This window comes from Diadema antillarum, unplaced genomic scaffold, assembly GCF_040938485.1.
Source record: "Diadema antillarum isolate AM-2024a unplaced genomic scaffold, OU_Dant_1.0 scf00000006, whole genome shotgun sequence".
In the NCBI taxonomy this organism is placed as follows: Eukaryota; Metazoa; Echinodermata; class Echinoidea; order Diadematoida; family Diadematidae; genus Diadema; species Diadema antillarum.
The window spans coordinates 830,030-837,765 of NW_027270895.1; the positions used below are offsets into that span (position 1 = coordinate 830,030).

A 7,736-nucleotide genomic window follows, 5' to 3' on the forward strand; every position below is an offset into this window, starting at 1 on the left:
TGATCATGAATGGTCCCGTCCACTTGGGAAGAAGCTTTGGACATACACCCCTTTTTCTTAGTACGTGATACAGCCAAACCCAATCGCCTACTTTGTATCGTACCAGTAGAGTGTTGCGATCATATTGCTTTGCCTGTTTATTGTGAGCTAGCGCCAGCTTTTGTCGAGCAATCTCATGCACATCGTTTAGTTTATCTCTGAGATGTTGTGCATAATCATCTCTCTCCATTCCTTCTGACGTAGGTTGACTGATGGTGATATCCACTGGCAGTGTAATATCTCGGCCCAACATCATCATGACTGGAGATTCGCTGGTAGACTCTTGCACGGAGGTGCGGTATGCTAGCATAGCATATGGAATTCGTTCATCCCAGTCGCTTTGGTTCCGGTCCACGTCGAGGATAGATGCAACCATGGTAAGCAAAGTACGGTTGAATCTCTCGATGAAGCCATCACTCTGAGGATGTAGTGGAGATGTTCTAGTCTTCTTGATACCAAGGAGTTTACATACTTCTCCCATCAGAGCAGACTCAAAATTTCTTCCTTGGTCGGTATGCAATTCTTTAGGCACTCCAAATCTGCATACAAATTCTTCAACAAATACTCGGGCCACTGTTTCTGCTTCTTGGTTGGGGAGAGGGTACGACTCGATCCATTTAGTAAAATAGTCTCCAACCACAAGTACGTATCGATTACCACGATCTGTCTCTGGAAGTGGACCCAAAATGTCCATCGCTACCCTTTCAAGGGGTGCACCTACTGTATATGTCTGTAATGGGGCTCTTGATCTCTTTGGGGGGTTCTTTAGTCTTGCACAAACTACACACTCTCGAACGGCTGACCTAACATCTGCAGACAAGCCGACCCAATAATAGCGTTGCTGCACTTTATGTAATAGCTTGTTTACTCCCAGATGACATGCTGTGTTCGAGCCATGAAGTTCAGTGAGTACTGTTTGTCGTAGTGCACGTGGAAGTACAGTTTTCCACTTAACTTCTTTACCATCATCCGATTCCCATCTGCGCATGAGAATTCCATCTCGAACATCTAGTAGAGTCCAGTTTACCCAGTAGGACTTAACAGCTGACGAAAATCTTGACACTTCTGCCCATGCTGGTCTCTCTATTCTCTCTTCTTTCCACTTCAAAATATGCTTTATGTCTCTGTCTTGTAATTGAGCCTTCCTTACGTCATCAGTGGTAATACTTGGCGAAATAGTAATTGCTTGTATTCTGCTGACAAGCTCAGATTCAGTATCCATTGTCACTCTGTATTCTCAGCTACAGCAGTCCATCAGTTAAGCATACCAGTACTGTATAAATGTATACCAAATACAATACAGTTAATATTTATCTACATACTACACATTACATCACTAATTTACTCTACTGCTTATTTTCACAGACGTCTTCCAGTCGTCCGCACTGTGTGCATGGCCGTCGCGACAGACCATCTGCGTTCATGTGAACTCGTCCGGGTCGGTGCTCAAGGGTGAGTGAATACTGGCTTATTACCTCTAGCCATCGTGCTACTTGTCCTTCGGGGTTCTTGAATTTCATGAGCCACCTCAGTGCACCATGATCAGTTCGAACTGTGACAGGCTGACCATAAAGATAGTGACGGAAATGTTTCAGGAAAGTTACAACAGCCAACAACTCTCGTCTGGTCACACAGTAGTTTTGTTCAGGTTTACTCAATGTTCTGCTGGCATAAGCCACAACTCTCTCATGTCCATCTCTTTCTTGACTCAACACTGCACCTATGCCAAACTTGCTGGCATCTGTATCGAGTAGGTACTCTACACCTAGTCTTGGGTACGCGAGGATTGGAGCTGTAGTTAACTTCTCTTTCAACAGTGTGAATGCCTGCTCGCACTCATTAGTCCACTCAAACTTGTGATTCTTCTCTGTAAGAACATGAAGGGGCTTGGCAATACTCGCAAAGTCCTTAATGTACCGCCTGTAATAAGATGCTAGACCCAAGAAACTTCTCACGTCAGTTGGATTGGTTGGTTGCGGCCAATTTCGTACAGCTTCAGTCTTGGCTGGATCTGTGCTCACACCATCTGCTGATACTTTGTGTCCCAGATAAAGTACTTCTTTCTGGAATAGAAAGCATTTCTTGGGTTTGAGCTTGAGCTTGGCTGCTTGCAGTCTCTGTAGAACGATTTCAAGTCTCGCTATTACTTCTTCTACTGAGGGGCCAAACACTATGATGTCATCCAAATAAATCAGGAGGATTTTCCATTGTAAGCCTACCATGACAGTTTCCATTAACCGTTCGAACGTTGACGGTGCATTACATAAGCCAAATGGCATCACTTCAAACTGGTATAGACCACCAGTAACTACAAACGCTGACTTGAGTTTTGCATCTTCATCTAGTGGGATCTGCCAATACCCAGAAGCGAGGTCAAGAGTGCAAAAGTACTCGGCACCATCAAGTGAATCAATTGATTCATCAATACGAGGGAGGGGGAATGAGTCTTTAACAGTGTACTTGTTCAGTTGTCGATAGTCGATGCAAAATCGCTTTGTTCCATCTTTCTTGTTAGCAAGCACTACTGGTGATGACCAAGGACTGTTGGATGGTTTGATAATCCCTCTTTGAAGCATGTCAGTAACCTGCTTTTCTATTTCTTCTCTTTGTCCCATAGGAGGTCTGCGTGGATGCTGTCGTATCGGTGCACTGCAAGTTGTGTGGATGGAGTGATGTACGATATCTGTACGACCAATGTCATGATCACCTCTGGAGAATGTGTCTTCATACTTGGCTAGAAGATCGGCTACTGATTCATGGCAGTCATCTGGTAGATTGGGCAATGCTCTGTTGTACAAGTCGGCGAGAAATTCAGGTAAATGACTTGGCACTTGTCTTGTTGCATTAGTCTTGTGTGTGCCATGACAATTTCCACTTGAGTCTGTGCATTCAATGCATTCACCTTTGATTGTCAGTTGCAGATTATCACAGTCAATAGTTGAATTTGTCTGCAGCAGAAAATCCATCCCAAGTATTCCATCATACTCGATATCAGCTACTATGACGCTTGTGGTATGCTGGGTCGCTCCTATTTGCATATTCACGACTGCTTCACCGTAAACTATGATAGGAGATCCATTAGCTTGACATAACCGTGTGCTTGTTTCACAAATGACAGGTTGACTTTCTAGCTCTTGAAATGCTGACTTGGAGACTATTGTGATAGTTGACCCAGTATCAATGAGAAATCTAATATCTGTTCCTTCTACAGTACTTGTCACAAACATGCCTTCTGTAATCACGTTAACTGTGCAGATAGTTGCTGGATGACGCTTGTCTCTTTCTAAGCCATCGGATCTTGTCGCTGGACTGACCGATCCACGATCCGCTGGAAAGGCCTCTTGCCGTTTCCCTGTCTGAACTTCGGACACTGTCTAGCCATGTGACCTTTTTGTCCACAATTGAAGCATGCATACTCACGAACATTGGTATCACTACTAGTGTTCTTGTTCATTTGTCTCATCATCTGCATAATCTCATTCAGACTTGCTTTGAGCTCATCAATTTCGCTTCTTGTTTTCATGTCAACAGATGCAGGCTGGATGCTGCTTTCCACAGCACGAACTGGACGAGGAGGGCGGTATCGTTCACGAGCTCGCTCAGCCTTCATAAACGACTCTGTCGCTAAGCCTGCTCGAATAGCGTCATCAAGTGTCACTGGATTAGCACGGAAAATGCCAGCACGAATCTCGGCCTCGTCTATTGCTTCAGAGAAGTGAGTCTTTGCCAGTCGCTCCCTTGCCATTGTACTCATCTCGGGATATGCCAGGGCAGTGAGGTCGCGAATCGCCTGTCCAAGTTGCTGAATTGACTCATCTTTGCGTCGACGTCTCTGTCTCAACTCCATCAGAAAGTTCTCGGCCTGTTCTCCAGGTCCAAACCTACGCTCAAGATGCGCTACTAGTTCAGTGTACAAAATTGAATCTCCAATGGGCAGGTTATTCAACACCTTGATGGCTGGTCCATGAAGTCGTGTTGCGAGATACTGGCCTGCTTCGGCATTCGTCCATCTGTTTAACTTCATACATACTTCAAAGTGTCTCTTGTAATCGGCCCAGGGAATCTTTCCACCAAACTTCTCTGGCAGCACATCTTTGTGATGATTACCCACAGTCACAGGTAGTTGCTCCATTGCTACAGTTGACGGTTGACTAGAAACATACTCGGGCATCTCTTGAAGTGCACGTGGACTGAAAACTCGTCGTCGAACTGGCGGAATTGCATCTCCATACTCCTGTGTGACTACTATCTCTTGATCAGTTTGGTCAGCAGTCCATTGCTTTGGAGTGTTTTGTGAGATTGCTTGATCACCAGCGGCTAGCTCTGCCATCGCTGCAGCAGCTTTTTGACGGTTTTCACTATCCATGTTAACTGTTATTTGGTTTGAATTCAAAGATAACCCGAAATGTTTATGGGTTTTAAAGCCAGAGTATCTCTTACAATGTCAATGTGAAAAGGAGTAGAACTCCTTTACTAGCTTACACTACAGTTGCTCTTACTTACATACAGCTGCACTACAATAATGTACTTACTATAATTTCATATCAAATTTGTTTGTAATTATGCTACCATGCTAAGTATGTCAAACTATTGGTGTTACTCCAACAACTTGCCTGGTTTGCGCAATTCTACTAACTGATAGACTCTAAACGACATATCCAACTTTGACAGTACCTACAGCGTAACCTTGCCTGCACACTGCATTACTTCAAACTGACTAAACTTCAGACAAACAGACTCTTACTGTTCGCTAAGTACTAGCCTGGACCTCAAGTCACTCAACATCATCATCAGCTCACTAGTTGCAACAAAATACTGGCAACAACAGTGAGACACACCAATCCTTCTTCACACACATCTCAATTTACTAAATATCACTGTATAGTGTTCTTATAACATGTATTCTATCACACTGCACAGCGGCCTTCTAACACTAAATAATCCCACCGAACAGTGGTCTTGTACCACATAAGCAAGAGTAAATCAATCCCACCGCTGCCACCAAAATGTGACGCGAGGAGGGGTTTTGTTGTTGGCCCCAATGTAAAGAAATAAGATTGTCTGATGAGCCACTCAACCATTAATAAACCTCCTTTCGTAACTTGCTGCCACCACATACTTTTCAGGGGTATGAACCCTTATCGAAAGACAATAAGTGAATGTCAATCAATACAACACGAAGAAACTCTGAGGAAATCAAATACGAGGGGGGGGGGGTGGTTGTCATCCAGCTAGAATAGCAACTACAGGCTCGACCAATAGCCAAACGCCAAACTCAGCTTTACCTCTCTCAATACTACAAGTGCTCTGATTGGCTAGAGCTGGCGCCCTTTAATACATGTGCTAGCTATTCAATCTGTGATCTGTAGCTGTGACTGTGTGAAGATACTACGGCCGAACTCGTCATGGTGCCAAATTTCTGAGCTAACTCACCGTAATTCAACCATTATATGAAAATTTGCAGTATACATCTGTTCAAGTAAATGGTGAGTTCTACTTTTGATAAGTTGCTAACGTTTGACAACCACGATCTGACATTCTATGATAACTATTTGTTCACCGTGCAAAAGTCATTAGACTCAACAGAACATGCTCGAGATGCACACACGCATTCATGCACACATGCATATGTACACACGTGCTTGAACATCGAGCAGTCTGATCATCATCATCGTCACACATCGCCAATCGAACACACACTCAGACAGCTCCCCTTGTTTTCCTCTATTGCATAGAATTTCCTTAGTTCCTAACCAACAGCCTCCTCATGTAACGTGACAAGGCATCCAAACTTCGATGGGGGGCCGTTCGTTGAAGGCGAACGTTTGTACTTGAAATTATTAATTACCATACGTACTAAAACTACTTCTTATGCTTTCACATCATGCATTCAATACAACTGACACAGCACAAGACATGGACTTCTCAACTCACACGACCAAACAATCACACTCACAGCATGACCAGGCAAGTACAGTGATAGAATTGTTTGTTTGGAAACTGGAAAATTTGAGTAATTCTCAATCCAATGCAAATGTGCTTTATTGACGTATTTACAGTCGTATGTACAACTTCACAAAATCTTAGTACTCTTATTACTTATTACCTACTTTACTTTACCCTAAGTGCGGTTGTGACTCGGCTCTATGGAACTCAGAAGAAATAATACCAAAATCATAGACTCATACATAAATAATGACACATGAACGTTTGGGCTTGTGACTTTCACCTAAATTGTATCTATCCTTCATAACCATTGCCGTGCTCCGAGGGGCCTATTACATATACTCGTCGGTCTTCCGAACAATTCAATCCAAGTAACTAGGATAGTTTCTCTATAACTCTTCAAAACCTTCTCTCTCCAACTTAAGCGCCTGCACTTAGTTAACCGGTTCTCTGAAAATAATATTACGTTCCTCCACTCGTACCCGACCACTCCACCGTCTCTACTGGGATTCGAACTGGCACTCTTCCTGCCCAATACTATTATGAGTTTATCAGTCGTTCCGTTGATCTGATACAACTACCAGTATTTTATACGTTCTCCTAAGCAAACACAGCCTCGAGATTTTACCTCCTATGTTGCTCACTTATAAAGGCTTATTCCTAGCACAACGTTCTGTGTTCAACCTGGTCCATGACAATTCAAAATATTCTTCACCTTTGGTGATATATGTAAAAACTTGTATATCAGGAATAGAATTCATTATAATAATCTCACACTATTCTGTTCCGTCACGAGTCACGTTTTAGTTCCGCACATTTCAATGAATACATCCATAACAATACTACAAATACGACTGGAGTCAATGCTCTCGAAATGCATGGGGGGGGGGGGGATAACTCGGATGACTACATCGTATGTCATCAATTTCTCAATTTAACATGAGAAAGTCAATTCAGTCATAGGTCAAGGTCAAAAGGTTTCATAACGAAGACAGTGGTACCTAATAAAGGGGTTACAGTAAAATGCACAAGTCAGGTACAAGTGATGCAAGTGACGTTCTTTACACAAGATTGTCACCGTACGATGCATGTTGACCAGCGGCATTGTCAGATGAGAGAACTCTACACCGGTACAGATAACGTTCCTTGTTCAGGATTGTTATAATAGGGATGATGAACACTGCTTACTAGATGAGATACCGTAACTCTGACGCCAGGTACAAATAACGTTCCTTATTCAGGATTGTCATTGTATGAACATGAAGACTATTCGATGGATGCTTGTGTATGCAGGCGGGAAACTCTGCACCGGTACGAATAACGTTCCTTGTTCAGGATTGTTACTGTATAATGCACGATGACCCGTTGATAGATATAACTCTGCACAGGTACCAGTAACGTTCCTTGTTCAGGATTGTTACTTCACGATGAACAGTTGTCCACGTACAATGTAATAAGTCGGGATGTTGGTAAAGGTCGGGGGGGGGGGGGGGGATATCTAACAATGTATCACTGACTCATCATTCACAACCTAGGTGCTGTCATTTTCTAATGACAGATACTGAGTACCGTGTACTCTCAAATACATATAAAATTTGCGTGCACTAGAAATAATCTATTTTTGTCAATGCAGTATACAATTCCAAATTATATTCCTGTCTCTACATATCCTATCCTGAGATACTCTGGCGTATGAATTTACTTATAAGTTGACGTAACAACGTCAGAAAATGTACCATAATGTTATTGAG

General features: G+C 42.9%; 1 long non-coding RNA gene across 1 annotated transcript; it reads left to right on the forward strand.

Moving 5' to 3' along the window:
• Positions 1–182: 182 nt before the first annotated feature.
• LOC139714988 (uncharacterized) lies at positions 183–2,890 on the forward strand. Its single transcript, XR_011709785.1, has 3 exons — positions 183–416; positions 1,405–1,491; positions 2,657–2,890. It is a non-coding gene; the product is annotated as an uncharacterized lncRNA (long non-coding RNA).
• Positions 2,891–7,736: the final 4,846 nt, after the last annotated feature.